General features: G+C 35.2%; 1 long non-coding RNA gene across 1 annotated transcript; it reads left to right on the top strand.

The window, feature by feature from the left end:
- The first annotated feature begins 18,298 nt into the window (after positions 1 to 18,298).
- Positions 18,299 to 20,670, top strand: LOC140867012 (uncharacterized). Its single transcript, XR_012145017.1, has 3 exons — positions 18,299 to 18,468; positions 20,008 to 20,106; positions 20,322 to 20,670. It is a non-coding gene; the product is annotated as an uncharacterized lncRNA (long non-coding RNA).
- Positions 20,671 to 21,614: the final 944 nt, after the last annotated feature.

The raw sequence follows: 21,614 nt of genomic DNA, 5'->3' as shown, positions 1-21,614 counted from the left end.
ATTTCCTAGGTATCACTGATAGTGCCTACAAGAACCAGTAGATTTTGGTTAGCGTACAGTACGGTCCCTTCATCCATATATCCCGATCGAATCAACAACCATTGGTATATCGAGAGTCGCTCAAGATTCGATAACTATGCAATACATCTTGAAGATCCAATTAGTGACATCGCATGTGCTACTAAGAAACCATTTCTTAAATCACATCAAGTACTCTGGCCAGAGATTTGTCACACTAATATCTCCTCAGATCGCATAGGATATCCACACTCGCAAGTATGTGGTGAATCCTTGACAACAATACATCGACTCCTATATGTGTTGTAACTGTACCCAATCCCGACACCTGATGACCCCCATAGAGTCGGTAAACGAGTCAAAGCACAGTACTAGCATATAGAGTCTCCATGATGTTTCAAGTAGTAAGGACTAATGGTGTACAACCAAAACCGCGGACTTTATCCACTCGATAAGTGATAACCACTTGGAAAGTCCGGATAGGGTAGTTCGATTATTCATCCTATGAATCTCCATTCATCCTATGAATATCCATTTGCATGCTTCGAACATCTCCATGTTCCCTACCAATGAAACGTGGTACTCCGCATCGCAAATGCTAGTCTCAAACTCGAGCGATCCTTATCCTTATTCTCGGACGGCTCAATCGACTAGGAACAGTTTAGAACATACAGTGACTATAAGATGTATTTCATGATAGACATCTCCATGTTCTACCACATCTTACATACACTATAGTACATTCAAGGTCTTTATCAAAACAACAATAGTATATCATAATATAACAATATGAAGAAAGATAAAGTCATTGCCATTAATAAAAGTGTAAATAATATTAAACAAAAGATTTTTTGTACAAAGAGTCATCAAAGCCCATAGCCACAAGTTGGCTCACTGGGCACCCACTCTTTCATATCTATGAGCACATAAGCAGGATAACCACAAAAATTACAGTTACCTGCTATAACGTCGTCAGATGCTGCCTGAGCCTGCTCTTCAGTCAAGGAAAAGACTCGAGACTGTTGTCTAAGAGGTTGACTTGTTGCTTGACTACCTCCTGGCATGTTCTGTTGCTGAGGTTGGGGTTGGAAGGAGTGAACAAAAGATGCTTGCCTGTCAGGCTGTGTTACTGTTCTAGACGACCCTGCACCTTGAGATCTCGCTCCACATTGTGGACATACTTTAGCAAAATGACCTGGCTGATGGCATATGTTACAACTTCCAAACACACCTCTGCACTGATCACTAGGATGTCTTCCTCCGCATTTGTTGCAATACATATCTGTATAGTTTGAACTCTGATTAGCACTGCTCTGTCTTGGCCCACTGGAGCTGGATGAACTGCTCCCTGATTTCTTAAATTGTTTTCCTCTTGCTTTCAGATAATCTTTCTTACCACCGTTGCTGCTACCTCCCTCAAATCTAGGAGATGGTTGCTGAAACTGAGCTGGGGGTTGTGGTTGTCGTTGAGACTGTGCAACAAACGATGCTCCTCTCTGCTTAATCAAACCAGCCTCTGCTCCCTTTGCCCTATCAAGTGCATCAGCAAAGTTATTCGGCCTCCCAGAATTCACAAGGGTAAATACATCTGGATTCAGTCCATTGATGAACTGATCAGCTTTAGCCTCTTCGTTCTCGGCTACATGTGGAGCAAACTTCAACAATGTAGAGAACTTGGCCACATACTCTTCTATATTTAGATTCCCCTGTTGCAAATTTTCAAACTCTGCACCCTTGTCTTTTCTGTACGACATTGGAAATAAACGGTGATAAAATTCAGTTTTAAAGATCTTCAAGGTAATAGTCGTACCTCGGCTTTCAAGAGCTCTCTTGATTGTGATCCACCAACTCTTTGCAACCTCATGCAATTGGTGCCCAATCAGTTTGATACGTCTGTCATCTGTTTAATCCAGGGAATCAAACAACATCTCGATATCCTCTAACCAACCTTCACATTCGACTGAGTTCTCGGTTCCTTTCAAAGTCGGTGGTTTGAAGGATTGAAACCTTTTCAATAAAGTCTCCATAGGTGTTGCTGTAACATCCATTGGATCAGTGGATGTACTGCCCTGTTCTGGTCTAGGAGCTTCCAAAGAGCTGAAAAATAATGCCTTTGCCCCTGTTCTGATCCTCAAACATCATCTAACATAAATGACATGAATTCAACATCAAGATCTAGAAGAAAACATGCAAATACATGAGCTACCCAAGCAAGTAAACATGGAACTTGACATACATACCACAAAATCTTACGTTGTTCTTATTCTTGCCAAACATACAAGTTTTTATGTGAAAATGTTTATAACAAAACATATACAAGATCTAGATACAAAGGTTGACATCAAATCTACTGCATAAACCCGAGTTCACCACATCTATCTCCACTTCTTTCTTTTTACAACCTTCTTTGTCCTGTGCTCACCCCATCTATTCCCATGCACACATACAAACATAGAAATAGTCGGAGGTCTCCGGTGAGAATTGAATCCCAGTATAAAACAACTATATCATGCATAACATAGCATCTAAATCATAAGTATATACACATCTCAACAAGCATTAAACCAATCTATAGCAATGCATTATTTTAAAATCTGCTATCAAGTTCTATATCGGTTCTTGGGATCCCGGGGAAGAAGAACACAACAAATATCCCACCTATTCTCCCTTTCGGGGTGGCGTTGGGCTCTTTTCCCGGACTTTGGCATACTATATCAAGTTTCTAACAATAGGAGTCGATCTAACTCCTAAGTTCCTTGATATATATCCAAACGTCCGTATTCTTTTGGCGAATCTGCCATTTCAAATCTCAAAGGGTTGTTGGCTCAATATGAATGCATCAAAGTCTAGAAGCATAAAAATAAAAGCCAACTCATAACAAGCTAATTCAAACAAGCAAGTAAATGTGCAAATAAAAAACATATAAGCACATAGTATGTGGTTTTGGAAAGGGCATTCAAGCAACGTCTCTTGAATGTACAAGCCATTATTCTAAGGTTGTCTTATACCTTTCTTTTCTTGATTTCAAGCTCTTCAAATCTTGCAAAATTTGTACACAACAAAGGCTATCAAAATCTGCTCAAAACTCCATTCATTCTTCAAAGCTAGAAGTCACAAACCTTGTTCTTTCGTCAATCGGTTTCGAAGTCGGGATTCTCGAGTTCAATCAAGCTCTTAATCAATCTGAAAGGAAGCATATTCAAGATATATATATCAGCAATAACTCAACCAATATCCAGCTCAAACAATCTAGACTCCAACTTGATCATTTTTCAAACCGACGACGTAACGGTACGAAATCGGTAACCGAAACTAAAATCCAACCAATATATCATTCATATCTACTTCAAATACATGATATACCAGAAAAAATACATCAATATACCAGCATATCAGCAGCTACCATTTCGAAATATATGCTGGAAAATTCATAAGAAATAGAAACGGCATCCAACCTTCGACCCGATTTCGATAATACAACACATAGAATCTCAAGAACACATATTCATACTCAAATTCTGAGTTCTTCACACACATAATTTCGAAATCTACTGAATCTCATCAATACTTACATCAATTCATAGCTCTTGACGAGAGGATCGTAGAACTATGCCCGAAATTGAAATCGAATGGCCGGATCTTGAGATATCTAAAATTTAAGATGAAGAAATGCCTTGAGCTTCCTTTCTCTTCTTCTCTCGGTTCTTGCTCTATATTTTCTGATGAGAATGGTGATAATACACGTGAATAAGCATAAGTATACAAGTGTCCTCCACTAGCCATGAAAATTGCACTTTGACCCCTCATTTCTTCACTATTTGCAAATTGGCCCTTGAAACTTCTTTTTAATTCAATTTAAATCCTAAATAATTTAATAATATTAGAATTTAAATCTAAACTCCAAAAATTCTCAAATTAAATATTCTCGGATTAGAATTAAATAATATCGGGCCTTACAACTTCTCTCCCACAGACTTCTGCCCAATCTCCTGGGGACAAATCTCAGGGTATTCAGCAAATTTTGGTACCTTCTGTTGGGATACCGGATCTCTCGTGCCCAAGACGCAGCGGAAGTTTAAAATTTTATTTTGACATTCAAAATATTCTTGGACACTCGTATGGTTTAAAAATAGCATTCATAGGGAGTATATGAAATTTATACTTATCAATCTTAAAAGATTGACGACGGCTCCAACTATTTCGAAACAATTTCGAAAATCGCTCTTGTTGTAAATCCCTACGAACGATCAACTGGATTATCTCCTTTCTTTAATCTCCGAATCAGGTCCATGACCGGATTTCCTGTTTCTCTTCTAAATTGCACTTAAAAGAAGAAGAAATTTTTGCGTTGAGAAAAACTAAGAAGACGACTGGCCGAGATGAGAGCTTCGAGCAGAGAAGAAAAATTTTCTTCGCATTATTTCTGAGAGCTTCTCTGCTCTCTTTTATCCCCTCAATCAATTCTCAATTGATTGAGGCAAATTAAATGGGTTGTCGCATACGTGCAGTCATGAGTGCCTTCACGGTTGTGAACCTTTCAGCTCTTGTCTGTGTACCATACAATCCTTGTAGGTGTAAGTGAATGTCAGCAGCATTCACAACATCCTCAAATCGCCTTTGTAATTCATTTGACATTGAAGCCAACATATAGCACTTGGATTTAAGATCATGGTCCCACCACGTCTCAAGCTTCTTCAGCTCATCATGGCTGATGTCCTTAGCCGCCTCTTTTGGAGGTGCTTTTGTTAGTACATATGTTAAATTCTCCGACGCGAGTACGATTTTTAGGTTTCTTAGCCAATCAGAGTAATTTGGTCCAGTAAGTTTGTTGTTATCGAGGATAACAGATATTGGATTGCGATGTGCCATATTCGAAATTTTTACTGAAATTAGAAACAGATAAAATGTCACTGATTATTTTAATCAATTTAATAAGACATAAAATATGGTCTTTTATTTTATGAATTACCCTCCCACTGTTTTGACATTTTCACCACCCTTTAATGAAAACGGGAAATCGTATTTCCTCAGTGAGAACATGAAGTCCAACTGGTTAATTTTGATCCCTGAATAATATCAGCCGATCTCAATTTCCAAAGGTAGTTTCCAATTACATCCAATGTAACATCCATGTTATTCGCATCATGATTATATATGAGCCCAATAATATGACGCCTCATATAAATTTCATGTCAAACCAACCCATCAATGTCGAGTTACTGTGGACGGTCCCATAAGATCTCCCAATAATATGAGCCAAAGTCATGAGAGTTTCACCTAACTCACATCACATATGTCAGTGGAAGTCACAGATTTTCGATGTCCAGGCCTCCCCAATAATATGAGCTAGACCTGACCATGGGTAGCGTTCATCATGCAACCACTGTTGATGGAAGGCAGGAATCATTAAACAATTTAATTTTTTCCTTTAACGGTCTTGATATAAATTTTGAATCATATTCAAGATAAGGAATTTTAATCTTGAAATTTATCTCATCTTTTGAACATTTCAAAATCGTGCCATGTTTGTAGTATGTTTGCCGGATTCATGCAATTTTGTTATCGTATAACACACATACTAATTTACCATATATATCGCATATATATAATAAATATTTAGGATGATCAATCACCGAGAACTATGTTGATCCTTGTTTTACCAAGACAAGGATCTAGGTCGTACCCTAGGTAATGCAGGTATGCAATTCAATCCTATTACATTGTATCATTTATTTTACACATGTTCGGTCTTCAAACTTGATCATCATCTCCGGCCTTTGAGCTCCCACTAATTCCAATGTCGTACATTAAAATTCCATGGCACATAAAGGGATACATCACAAGGGGTGGGAATTGAGCTATAGAACAAGCTCATTATGCAATGATAATTCATTATTACAAAACCGAATGATAAATAAATCCTAGCATTCACCTAGCACATTGGTCATGGCTCTCGATCATCCACGAAATAATAATATCATATATTACATAATCCATCAATTTCATGTATCTTGTAATTTTATCACTAACCGCCACAATTATTCAATGAATTAACAAATTAAATAAACTCCTTTATTTAATTTCTAATTAATTCAGTAATAATTAATTTTCTTGTAAAACCTTTTTACTATAGATAATTAAAATCACATTTTAATTATTTATTTTATAAGAAAAATAAATATCGCATCGAGTTCGAAACTTTTTCGAAAATTATGGACTAGGCTGCCCAAAACATTTTCGGACAGCCTGTCTCTATGCCCATATGTTGCCCGAACATTTCGGACGCCCAACAATTCATAATTGCAAATTGCAGTTCACGAATCCCTTTAAAAATCGTGAACTACAAATTATATATTATTATAATATATATATATATATATATATATATATATATATAACCATTATATATATAATATATTATATTATATATATAACATATAAGTGTGTCGGCCATTAATATTATTATAATATATATATAACCAATATATAAATAACCATTATATATATATCGGTATTATATACCGGATCTCTCGTGCCCAAGACGCAGCGGAAGTTTAAAATTTTATTTTGACATTCAAAATATTCTTGGACACTCGTATGGTTTAAAAATAACATTCATAGGGAGTATATGAAATTTATACCTATCAATCTTAAAAAATTGACGATGGCTCCAACTATTTCTAAACAATTTTGAAAATAGCTCTTGTTGTAAATCCCTACGAACGATCAACTGGATTATCTCCTTTCTTTAATCTCCGAATCAGGTCCACGATCGGATTTCCTATTCCTATTCTAAATTGAACTTAAAAGAAGAAGAAATTTTTACGTTGAGAAAAACGAAGAAGACGACTGGCCGAGATGAGAGCTTCAAGCAGAGAAGAAAAATTTTCTTCGCATTATTTCTGAGAGCTTCTCTGCTCTCTTTTATCCCCTCAATCAATTCTCAATTGATTTAGGCAAATTAAATGGGTTGTCGGCTGACAACTCATTTAATTTTAAAAAAAAATTATTTATTTATAATAATATAATATAATATATATATATATATATATAATATATATATATTATTATAAACATAAGGTTCCACAATCATATATATTATATATATCCATATATGTATCGTATATATATATCTATATATATGCATTTATATATATTGTGTGAGTCCTAAAAAATCCAAGTCCAACTTGGAAAAATTAATTAAAACCCTTTTAATTAATATTGCTCTCAAAATTCCTATAAGCTCTTATAAACCATTTATAAGCTTATTTATCGATCCAGTCAAATTTGTTTATTATAAATTCAACTCTTTGAATTTATTATCTCAACGGGAACAAGAAAACCAGTACTTGTGTAACCCTCAATGGTTCAGGGATACAGCTAGCTGTGGGTTCACAACTCTTTGTGATTCAGGAAACATTCCTTTATATGAGCTTACCCTTTTAGCATCATTTTATGTATCAACTCCTTGATCATAAAATGTCAGAACTCATTTCTGATTTAACCCATCGAATCATGGTAAGAGCGTTAAGTAGCACCGCCCCATGATTTCCTAGGTATTACTGATAGTGCCTGCAAGAACGATTCGATTATAGTTAACGTACAGTACAGTCCCTTCATCTCATATATCCTGATCGAATCAGCAATCATTGGTATATCGAGAGTTGCCTTTGATTCGATAACTATATTATATCTTCTTGGATAATGCATAGTAATATCGTATATGTAACTAGAGAAACCATTTCTCTAAAACATATATCATGCTCTGGCCAGAGACTGAATACACTATCATTTCCTCATATCATATAGGATATCCACATTTCATAAATGTGTGGTGAATCTCCGACTACAACCACTGACTCCCATGTATGTCATATCTACACCCAACCATGCCACTGTGGTGCTCTCCTGGAGCTAGTAAACTGATCAAAGTGTAGTATTAGTACACAGAGCCTAGTGTTGTCCCGGGTCATAAGGACTAATGGTGTACAACCATAATCAGGACTTCATCCACTCGAAAACTGATAACCACTTGGAAAGTCCTACGAGGGTAGTTCTATGACCACATCCTATGTGTCACCACATGTATGCTTCGGACATCCTATGTACATTACCAATGAAACGTGGTACTCCACATCACAGATGATAGTCTCAATCTCAAGCGACTCTTATCCTTATTTTGGGCGGCTTAATCGACTATGAACTATATTTAGAATATACAGTGGAATAAAGATGTGTTTCATGACTATCATCTAATGATATCTCATATTTCATGCACTATAGTATATTCAAGGTCTTTATCAATGCAGCTTGCATGAGTATAGAGATAAAGTTTGCCATATACAGAAGATAAATTATATTAAATAAATATTGTTTGTACATAGAGTCAATAATGTCCTGCCAATAGTTGGCCTTATGGGCACCTACTCTAACACCTTCCACAGTGTTGATCCTTCGATCTCTGAGGATTGGGGGACACAAAAGAGAGGTAGACGGCGGCCGCCAAAGCATAAGGGTCGTGTCTTGCCTCTGTCTTTGAAAAACCCTTTTGAGGCCCTTTGGGACCTAAAATAAGATGATAGTCATGATGTTTCTACTGTTGGTGTTTGTGCTTCCTTGAATCCTCAGGTTGTGGTTGAGGATGTTTCTAGTTTGGGTGAGGTGGTGGTGCAGGTTCAGCCTCAGACTGATTTTTCACTTGATGTTCTTGGTCCTTTGTATGTGATCTCGGGTCCCATTATCTTTCCTGATTTTGAGTCAGATGATGACAGACACAAGAAGGTGAAGATTTTGGAGACATTTCATGCAAGTCACGCTCCTTACCTTTCAGTTCGCATGCGTTCTAAGAAGAAATATGTTCCTAAAACTCAGCGGAGCAGGCAGAGTTTATCTTCGGGGCGTCCTCCCTGAGCTGATGTTCATGATAGTGTCCGCTTCTTTCTTGAGCGAAGTAGGTGGGTGTTTACTGCAGGATTCTCCTTTCCCATCAATGCTGATGTTCTTATTTTTTACCTCTTATGTCTTTTATGCCTGTATGTTTTGATGTTTTGTTGTATTTATTTTCGCTTTTGGGGAAGTCTTGGTCTATTCTCCCTCTCCTTTTTGTGTTCGTATTATTTTGCTTATATACTGGTAGGGGTCTGCCTAACCCCCCGCTTCCTGCGGTGTTTTCTTTAAAATAAAATAAAATCAATCGCACATTTTTTCTTTGAATCAGTAAGTGAGGCCATTGCGGAGGCGACCGTATGGAGAATACAGCAATACGTCGGAGAGCTCGAATCTCCATCCCAAAGTTCCATGTTTTTCGCGTGAATCACCCCTTTTTATATATAATATAAACTAGTATTCCACTCATGCGATGCACTGAGCTTATTTCGTATATAATTTTATTAAACATTAAATAATACGATAGTTTTGGCAATTCAATTAAAATGTATACACAAGTTGTGAGACCTCGGTTCTAAACATCTAATCTCGGGTTAAATAATAACTAAGCATACAAGATCCAAGATAAAAAACAATGAAAATTTATTTTAATTTTTTTTAAATGAATAGTGCCTCGCTCGATCGGTAAAGTTCAACCGATCGAGCGAGCATGTTTTCACAATACTTCTGCCCGCCTCAATTACATGCGCCGCTCGATCGTTAAAGTTCAACCGATCGAGCGGGCACTCTTTTTACAAAACAAAAACAGGGCCTAAACACCATCGCTCGATCGGTCAAACTCTACCGATCGAGCGATGACAGCTCTGAACAAGGAAAACGAGAAAAATAACTTCCAACGCAATCCAATATCCATTCAAAACAGAACGAAGTTCATAATACATGAAACGACAACATTCAATCCCCAATATTCGAATAATAGAAACTACAAAAATCAACCAAGTTCGAGTTCTAACATGCTTCAAATCATAAACTATATTGACATGCTGATTCGACTTCTAAACCGAGTCTCACTTCTATCCCTTGATAACCAAGCCTCCTCTGACTTGATCATGCCCCACATGTTTCCAAGTACACATTCAAAACAAAGTAACAACCGGATAATCCGGTGAGAATGATATTCCCAGTAAAAACAACATAACATGCAATAACAAGTAATATATCAATAACATGATATAACGACAAATAATCAATGTTAATACGAATGGAATGCATGTCTTTAAAACAGGGATTTCAACTCTGATAATCAAGGAATTGCTGCTTTGCTTTTGGGATCCCGAGGATGAGATCACGTAACAACTCACAGACTCTCCCGATCGAGGTGGTGCCACGTATCAAAATCCTCTAGAATTTGGTGCGACTATAAGGAGTATGCTGACACTAGATGAACTTCTACAACTCAGGTCACTCACAATATAGCCCCCAAATCGTCTAAACAAAAAGGGCCGCTCTGCCCGCTGAAATCAAGGATTTAGGCTCAATATGAATGCATATAGAATACCAAATGCATTAACCATAAATCAACTAACAATAACCATAAATCAACTAACAACAAGAGTTCAAACAACAAAATACAAGTTTCCCAGTCTAGAACAAGTATTAATGCAAGTATGTGCTTTAAGGAAAACTCAAGAACCATCTGTCTTGAGTGTTCTATCCCGCTTAGACGATTACTGCTTTTACCTTTTGATTCGAATAGCTCCAACTCTGGATAAGCTACAAAAAGAGGTTATATCAACATCTATACAACCTAAACAACAACAACACTCAAGGTAAAGCTCTTTACTGCTCCTCGTCCAATCTTCGACGATCGATTACTTCTAACTCTGGTTTCAACAACTCCAAACGAATATGTACGGAGGCAAAATAAGATCAACAACGACGAACAAACTCAATAGCCAAAAATCAACAACTCAAACAGTCCAAAATCTCAAAACTCAAATCGGCGGCACAACGACTATAACTAATCAAACCGAAAACACAGACAACAGTACAACATCTCAAACAACTCTCTTCAATGCTAAAACAACAATAAGGACTCAATGAACTTCTATAGCAAATTGGATTAATCATTTTCGTAAAACGAGGACGAATACGAAATAGTTGCTATAGAGGCCCATTGTGCAGTCACGCAGGCGCGGGCCTGGGCCCGGGGCTTGACAAAAATAGCATGAAATCTTTCAAACCTAACATTTAAATCATAAATATACCAGATAAAACCATTTAATTAAACAAAATCTTTAAATCATAAATAAATACATTAAAAATCATTTAAAATTCATTTAAGCTTTCTTTAACAATCGTGAGTGGATTTATGGATTTTTCGGAGCGTTACAATTCCAAAATACATTTTCCATGTGCAACACACGCGCATTATTTCTAGTTAGAATAATTTTATATCTTATGAGATTGATTGGTGATTGTGTACTAAAAAAATGTGGAGTGATCCAGTAATCTTGTGACATCCTTATCGCTATTTGGAAATTGAACATGTGTGTTACTAATATTGTAAAGTAACATACAAGAGTCACCCGTAAATATTGATATGTGTTGAACATGGTGTATGTGACATTTTTTTGTCAATATGGATTGTTTGTGACATTTTATATGCGAGAAAATAAAATCAATTTTACGCACATATATTTTTTGAAATGATTTTAGATCGACGATGAACAAATTTATGTGATTTTGGTTTCTTGATTAATATATTTTTATATTATATATCGAACATATAGTGAAACCAAATTTGTAAGCTCACGTGAAGATAAACATAAAATATCAAACCATATTTTCCGCTTTATTTAATTAAATTAAATATCGCAAACTCAAAGATGCACTATTATTAGGGTTTGATTGACTATAAATCGGCTCTGTATCGATGGTTTTTGAAATAATCGATTTGGCCCGCAATTCACTGTTTGGCGAGACGAGACGGACCGATCAATTATTTAAGCCACTTTAAATTTCTCTACTTAATCGATTGGAGTATTTTGAAGTTGGTTGTTTAATTTGTTTGAGATGTAATCTGCATTGTAAGTGCTTCATCTTTTATGTTTTTTAGGCTCATATTCATTATATAATTGCTTGCTTATTTGTCCTCTGTTTTTGGTCCGATAACACATTCCACTTTCGATCCATACCATGGTGCCACTATCTGACCAGATTTGGTTCGTGACTAATATTGCGCATAAGTTTTCATGATATATATACCAAGACTTTTTTCTGTACGAAGCTCAACGTAGGTACAAATTTTTCCCTTAATAAATTTTAATACTAATAGAAATATTATGACTTGGAAAACTTCGTTGGATAAATAAACTCAAGTTGCATAAAGATAGAGCTAGAGCTACCTGCAACACATTGTCAAATTCATGATTACTATTTGCAATAATAATAATAAAATCAAATCAAAATCAAAATCAAAATCAAAATCAACAAATTGCATGAGTAAAAAGGTATATAAAATGGAAATTTCTCATAATGTGCTTAACCAGTATTCCTATTAATTAATCAATATACAAGAAGCATATTAGCAACAACCGCAATCATTTGGCCAAAATTCAACAAATAAGTATTATCTTGGGTGAGGCCGGAGGGCATGCGTTGGAAGGAATTATGGGCGCAATCATTACCATCATTGAAGCAATTTGTTCCTTGGGTATTCAGATCTCCGTAGTTTTCATCCTTCAAATTTTGTTGAAGCGATTTCGAAGCATCCTCGTAACAATCTATTTACCGCAGCGGGCCAATCTATTCATCCTTCAAATTTTGACAACATATTTCTCTGTGACTTTCAACTAATGGTATCCAAATAGCAAATCGATCTTGTCAAACCTTGAAACTCTTTACAACTAATTAAATAAACCATCGTTTCCAATCACTGAGTACTTGTTCTTTACTACGATTGAATTCTTCATATGATAATAGAACTCATACTTAACTCTACCACTTGGTAAAAATTATAGTCTTCATCTGATAAATAATAAAAATACTGACCTCGGCATTGCAACTAGATAAACTCTCATTGTCTGTCCTTGTAGCTTTAACTCTATTCCCCGATTCAACAAATCTTACACCCGTAAATCCTAGGTTACAATTGCAAGTCATTATGTATTTATCCATACAATTCTTAACTAACATCCCAATATCAAAATTAAGAACTTAAGAGATGATTACCCGTGATAATAGAAGTGTCCCAGTTTTCTTCCTCAGTCTGCAGAACAAAAACACGCCCTGTAATATTCTTCCCCTTCGGGAAGTTCATCCTCATGTGACTAAGTTCCTTACAATGATAGAACTTTTCGGATCCTTTCATGCATAGCACTGGATGAAATCTTTCACAAGTCTGACAAATAACTTAACTACAGTGCTAGGGACATTAATCCTCTGCTATTGTGGTTTCTGTTGGCCATAAATCCTCTATTGCCTAGGTGGCTTTGGGCCCTTAGATGACTCAGTGAGCTGCTTATTCATCGGCTACTGCGGGGTCTGATTCATAAAAGATTGTTGTAACTACCTCTTCTTCTGATGATCTGATTGCATTTCTCTTCTCGCCCTTTTGGATCTGCAAGTCCTATTAACTGTTGCTCTGTAATCTGCTACATCAGCCTTATACACATCATACTTAATATCCGATCTCAAACCATCTGTGAAATATCTAGCTTCTCTTTATCATCTACAGCAATTAAGAGCACAAAATAGCATCCTAGTTCAAGCTACTTCACGTATTCGGCAACAAAATTGTCCCCTTGACTAAGACTCATAAACTTTTGAATCAGTCTGTCACGTGCCTTGGCAGTGAAATATTTTTCGAAGAACATCTTTATAAAATCTGCCCATTACAATGTCTACAATTTCATCTTAATCCCTACAACAGCCAGGTAATCTCAACCATCATATTAGCACTGGTCTACTCTAGTGCAGCAAGTGGATCCTATTAAGGTAGAGGACTACTACGCCCGTTCATATGTATCGGAGGCATTTTGCACCACCACATATTTCTTCACGCAATTCACAATGCATAACTAAGTATTTTAAAATTTTGCTAACGTAAAGTCTTAAAGTATAAACATACTCCTAAAAAATATCATATTGAAAACACTTAAAACTTACAGACCGGTAGCGTGGATTTTTGAGCTCGCATAACAGTGATGACCCCTCCAAGAACGCGGCTCTGATACCAATTGAAACGACCCAAACATTCTAAAATAACATATGCGGAAATTTTTTTTTTTTTTAAATAATACTAAGTAAAATAGATGTACATACATGCCCATACATATATGCACAAAATAAATAGATTTAAAAATAACATAAATAAAATGCAACATTTTTACTTAAATAACCGAGTCAGACTTAAATAAAATACTGTCAAACAATCCACTTAAAAATTTGCATGCAATAAAATTATTTAATAAAAATAGTACTAAATTTCACCACTAGAAAGACAATAAAGAAATAAATAAGAAACAGAGTTTTAAAATTCTTAAAACATCCATAAAGACTCAGCCGACGGTCATGGGGGATCACTGCATGTCCGCTCATACGCCCTCACCACCGGTAGGAACTATATCTTCCTCTACGTACTCACCTGCACTATATAAGTGTAGTGAGCCTAGAGGCCCAACATGCTAACATAACAAGGGTTTAAAGTAATTTAAATCACTGGAATACTAATACATAACATATACATGACTGGGCATGCTTAAAATTATGAATTTTAACTTAAAATCTTACTTAAACTTGATCTTAAATATAATCATATAATACATACATAACATTGTTGAGCATAACATTTTTCTAACATCGCATGGTTGTATCCATAGTGTAACCTTAAACTTAGAAATTCGACTGATCGGTCTCTTAGAACCAACGTACGCGGCGGTGACGAATCACCTCTTACTGGTAGTAAACTACCCTTAAATTGACAGTAAACTGCCCTTAACATGTGGGGACTGGTCCCCCTTAAATTGTCACACTACTTCAACTTCCAACATAAAAATTATTTTCTAGCTCAACCTTAACATTAAATCATGGCATAAAATTATTTCGTGAATGCATGTACTTAAATAAAAGTGTGTCCTTCATATATATTTAATTTAATTTCGTACTAACATATAAATACTAAAATAACTTTCATGCATAAAAATAATTAAATATATAATTAGGACATATGCAATTTCTCATGGTTTGTCCTGAACTGCTGGCCCTAACACTCAAGCCCATTTTCTTAAATTCTGGCCCATTACCACTGAGACTGACCCATTAATGTACTTAAGCCCAATAAAATATTTTTAAGCCCGATTAAATATATTTAAGCCCAAATAATTATTTCTAATCCCATTAAATTTCTTAAGCCCATTAAATAATTAATCTGGCTCAATGGGCCCAAAAGCCCAAATACTGGCCCAATAATTCCCATGGTCCCCGAGGCCCATAAAAATTAGTGGACTAACTTAAAATAATTATTTAAGCCCATAAAATAAAGTCTTAGTAGCCCAATTAATTTAATTACTTAATCAAGACCAATTAAACACTTAATTTAACTAATAACTTAAAAATAAAAATACCCGAGCCCGACTAACTTAACCCGGACCCGAACCACTAGACTTGATCCATTACACTATGGACCTGACCCAGGCCCTTGACCCGACCCGGACCCATCCTACAGCCCCAAACCCGTGACCCAACTTTCCATAACCCCCCCTTTTTCTTACGTCGCGCGAGCAGCAGGCCTTCATGGCCTGCTGCCCAGCTCCGGCCACGGCCGGCCGGAGCGCCACCGGTAGGACCTTTCAAGGGTCCTGCCGGTCCTAAACCCGGCAGCCACCTTGCTTGAACCAGCCCTGCATGAGACCCCCGACACCTCTTCCCTAAACCCTATTCCACACGCCTACAACTCCTGTCCTCAATCCAGCCTCCAACCTAGCCATTTCCAGCCTTGAACCATGAATTGACTTGACCCTAGGCACCCCATACGTGACACCCAGCCGTGAACCAGCAGCTAGAATCGAACCATGCTTGAACCAATTATGAGATGCATGAACAAACACATAAACAAGTTGCAAACATCAACCGATACCATTTTAAATCTGAAATATTTGAGGATTCCGATGCATACACTCCACCTACATAATACATACTAGTATGGTTCTTAAAAAGAAAAGGAAAATCATGCCTTAAATCGTAGAAAGTAGATGGGAAGAACGTGAAGACGATTCCGGACGACTACGACGAGCAACCTTCGAAAAAGCTTCAAAAAATAAAGGTCTATGGCTTCCTCCTTGATGTTGCTGTCGATCGAAAAGAATGGAGAGGTGAGGGAGACGGCTAGGGTGAGGGAGAAGTGATTTGAGCGTGTGAGGGTGGGCCTTGGGGTAGATAGGAAATAACTTTCAAGATAATGACATAAATAAAAATATATCTAGGCTTTAAAAAAAATAATAGATATCATAATAAACATAAAAATCCCGAAATATTATATTAAGGAATTTTAAAGATAATTAAAAGTCATTATTTTGGGTTAATTCGGGTAAAAATGGACTCCTAAAATTATATAAAATTAAATACTGATAATTTTGAGGAAATAAAACTCAAAATAATATTTTCGGGCTCCTAAAAGTCTCATAAAATAATTTTGGTAGAAAGTTGTCATCTCGTCCGTCCACGGTCTCGTCAACGCGATAAAATAATACAATATCATAAATCAGGAAAATCTCTATTTATGGGTTAAATACTTAAAAAAAATCATTTAAATAAGCACAGATAATTCACATAATTATTTAACCAATAAATCTAAATTTTTAAATTAATAAAATTCCTAATTATGCATGCAGATTTACGTACTGAAAATACCGGGTGTTACAACATTAACCATAAATCAACTAACAACAAGAGTTCAAACAACAAAATACAAGTTTCCCAGTCTAGAACAAGTATTAATGCAAGTATGTGTTTTAAAGGAAACTCAAGAACCATCTGTCTTGAGTGTTCTATCCCGCTTAGACGATTACTGCTTTTACCTTTTGATTCGAATAGCTCCAACTCTGGATAAGCTACAAAAAGAGGTTATATCAACATCTATACAACCTAAACAACAACAACACTCAAGATAAAGCTCCTCGTCCAATCTTCGACGATCGATTACTTCTAACTCTGGTTTCAACAACTCCAAACGAATATGTACGGAGGCAAAATAAGATCAACAACGACGAACAAACTCAATAGCCAAAAATCAACAACTCAAACGGTCCAAAATCTCAAAACTCAAATCGGCGGCATAACGACTATAACTAATCAAACCGAAAACACAGACAACAGTACAACATCTCAAACAACTCTCTTCAATGCTAAAACAACAATAAGGACTCAATGAACTTCTATAGCAAATTGGATTAATCATTTTTGTAAAACGAGGACGAATACGAAATAGTTGCTATAGAGGCCCATTGTGCAGTCACGCAGGCGCGGGCCTGGGCCCGGGGCTTGACAAAAATAGCATGAAATCTTTCAAACCTAACATTTAAATCATAAATATACCAGATAAAACCATTTAATTAAACAAAATATTTAAATCATAAATAAATACATTAAAAATCATTTAAAATTCATTTAAGCTTTCTTTAACAATCGTGAGTGGATTTATGGATTTTTCGGAGCGTTACAATTCCAAAATACATTTCCCATGTGCAACACACGCACATTATTTCTAGTTAGAATAATTGTATATCTTATGAGATTGATTGGTGATTGTGTACTAAAAAAATGTGGAGTGATCCAGTAATCTTGTGACATCCTTATCGCTATTTGGAAATTGAACATGTGTGTTACTAATATTGTGAAGTAACATACAAGAGTCACCCGTAAATATTGATATGTGTTGAACGTGGTGTATGTGACATTTTTTTGTCAATATGGATTGTTTGTGACATTTTATATGCGAGAAAATAAAATCAATTTTACGCACATATATTTTTTGAAATGATTTTAGATCGACGATGAACAAATTTATGTGATTGTGGTTTCTTGATTAATATATTTTTATATTATATATCGAACATATAGTGAAACCAAATTTGTAAGCTCACGTGAACATAAACATAAAATATCAAATCATATTTTCCTCTTTATTTAATTAAATTAAATATCGCAAACTCAAAGATGCACTATTATTAGGGTTTGATTGACTATAAATCGGCTCTGTATCGACGGTTTTTGAAATAATCGATTTGGCCCGCAATTCACTGTTTGGCTAGACGAGACGGACCGATCCATTATTCAAGCCACTTTAAATTTGTCAACCCCAATTCACCTATTTACCGCAGCGGGCCAATCCAACTACCCAGCCCAATTTTACATACAGAGTCAATTTATAGCCTATCAAACCCTAACGCAATAGATTGACTCTCTTCGATTGGCTTTTGAAATTATTATCGACTTGTGGAAAAAGAGGAAAATGGGATTCTGGAATTCTCATCCCAACAGCCACTGCCGTGGATCTGGCACCTGGTAGATTCATTGCCTGAATTATTATTTTTTCTTGAATTTCACTTTCTATCCCGTAGTCCATGTTTTTTTTTTTAATCTTATTGAATTATGTTATAGATGTCCAGGTGATGTTAATAAATCTTTTTTTCGTGAATCCCGCTGTGGAAAACGACTTCTTCAGTGGGAAGAATGGTCATTGTTTGATGGTAGTTATGCTTGTTAGATTCGGTGGTCAGCATAATTTCAAATCATTTTGAGGCTCCCATATTGAATGAAAGTTGCGTGGTTCTGCAAATAATGAGATCTGTAATTAAAATGTTGAACATGGGATTATTCGAAAAAAACTTTCACCTCTTGGGACGAGTATGAATAAGGAAATAAGAATTTTAAAGTAATTTTTAAAATTTATGAACCATCGAAAGTCGAGGTTGTACAGCCGTGTGAGCAATAATTTTTTTATGTTTGTATCGAGTTTGATATATGCTTGCCTTTTCTTTTGTTTTTTTCCTTTGTTGGAGTGAGGAGACATTGATACATAAATCAAGTCGATATTATGCTAGATGGGAGATAATGGTTGATGAAATTTCCGATTTTGTGAGCATTTGTGCACGATGGTATTCCAAGCCACTTAAGAAATATCATAGTTGTGTTGAAGGCATTTGGTTGTCTTTCCCATTGTCTTGAGCCTGTTCTTTGTAATTTTTCGTCGACCTTTTGTTTATTATTATATTATTATATGTGGTTGCCTTGCCCAATTCAGCCGAACCAACACTCAGGGTTTGTGAGGAGATAACGTTTGGTGATTGCTTTCTATACAGTGACAGCTTTATTTTGTGTTTAGGAAATCCAGTTGTGCATTTTTAAGGGCTCATTGCAGTAGTATGTTTTAGTAAAGGTTCCTTTTTGCCAGGGACATCTGGTTGACCTGTTCGGCTATATTTACACATTTATTTTCACTCTGTGATATTCAAATGAGAAGTATTGGTTGCTTATAGAGTGCATACAAGATACTCTTGTTTCGGTCACCCTTGTTGCAACTTTAGCCGTTTATGTATTCCTAGGTACTGCTACAATTTTACATATCTACTTTGGAGCATGTTACACTCACTTATGAATCTAACTTTCATCTCAACATGTCTGTTAAAAATATATGCCCCCAACTGAGATTTGATTCTGCTGTATGTGCTTTAATAAGAGAAGTGCCTTTAATATGTGGTTTTTTCATTCCGATTGATTTTTAATTTTTGGCACAATTTTGATGGGATTGTTGGCTTAAGCGTCGCTTATACCTGATATTGTAACATGGTAACATATAGTCGAATGTTGACTTTTGCGGTTCATCAAATATCATCAGTCATTTAGTTTTTGGTATGGCTAGCTCCCCCATGTCTGCACTTGGTGTGTTAATGTGGTGCAATTCTTTGTCTTTGGCATTATGTTCCAACGACAGACACTCAAGTTCTTTTGCCCGATTTTGCTTCTGTTTGTTGCTGAATTTCTTCATGGCATCAACTTGTACATTTCAGTCACACATGTAACAATACTGTTTCGTTTCAACAGTCGTGCGTGTGGGAGCCAGCATGAAGTAACAAAAAAGTATTGGCTGATGGTATGCCGACGGTGTTTGCGGAGAACTACCGGGGAATTAGGTATATCAAGGTAATGTTAACTACATTTCTCTCTTTGACTATGCATATTCTTAATCTGTTGAGAGTGTTAGTTTTGGGATTTTTATGTCATAATATTTTTACAAACCTGACATTAGCATCTAAAATGGCCGATTCATAATTAATTAAATATAAATAAATTACGGAAACTATGACTTTTTACATCTACTACCCACCCTTTTATGTTACTACATTTTGGTTTTGCAGCATGGCTGAATTTTCGATAATAGTGGATCGCGAAGAAGCCTACGGTTATTCTCACGCATTCTGCTTAGTGGGGTCATGAGAAAGGTTGTTTTGATCAAGATTTGTGATATTCTGCTTAAGTTTGGATAAGTAGTGTTTTAATTTTTAAAGGTAACAATAAATTTTAGTCGAGTATTTTGGGGTTTATTTAACTAATACTAATATAAGACGCAGACTTCTTCATTTCATTTCCAAAGATATGATGGTTATTTTTTTATTGTGAGAAAGGGTCTATGTATTTAGTTAAAATTAGATAAAGTAATGTTTTTGACATAAAAATTAATATTTGTCGGGTCGGATTGGACTTTTATCATTCATAACCCTTTCAAATTTACATATAGTGACTTTTATCATTCATATAATATATATATATATATATAATATATACAATTCGAATTTTTGAAGTAATGATCTTTCTAATCGCAGTTATCTTTAATTTTTTTAAAGTATATATCTTTGCATCAATCTATGCATGTGTAATGCGTTGTGTTGCAGATTGTTTGGAATCCATGGAAAAGGTCTTTCATATTTTATATAATCAATGTAACAACTAAATCGAACATATTTTGAGAGTGCGCTAACTTAAAATTCAATAATTTTGAGTTAGTAAATCTACTACTCATATCAAAAGTGATAGAATTAAATCGGGCAACTATGGACCTATAATTTCGAGACTCAATAAAATTGATTATAAATTTAAGCTCTTTAATTTATATATTAATTTTTATTAGTTTCAAATTTATTTCACAGAAAACTTGGAATTGTACTTTTGAAAAGATAAATATAAAATTGCTAAACGAAAAAGTGAATAGTTAATTGACGTAGTTATTACACATGAATCAATTTTACATAAATAATTTGTATCTTGAGTTAGATAATTTTCACGTAACTTCTTTAGTTATATTTTTTGTCTTTAAATCTCGTTCATCCTCAAATGAATGATATACATATATATATATATATATATATATATATATATATATATATATATATTATATATATATATATATATATATATGTGTGTGTATATATGTGTTCTTATTACTCAAGTCCCAAATCAACAGTAAAGGGAATCGTCTATCTAATTTTATAAAGAAATGCATTTTATCTTGTATATTAAGTTTATAAACGAATGCATTTCATCTTGTATATTAATATTTTCATTTATTTATTTTATTGTATTTATAATGTACCAAGAATTTTGACACCATCTAAATTGTGTCATAACTGAGATATTTTTAAAAAAAAACATCA

The sequence above is a fragment of the Henckelia pumila genome, chromosome 4, assembly GCF_033568475.1.
Source record: "Henckelia pumila isolate YLH828 chromosome 4, ASM3356847v2, whole genome shotgun sequence".
NCBI lineage: Eukaryota > Viridiplantae > Streptophyta > Magnoliopsida > Lamiales > Gesneriaceae > Henckelia > Henckelia pumila.
The sequence above is the reverse complement of the archived record's forward strand: the minus strand, read 5'-3'. Positions and strand labels throughout refer to the sequence as shown.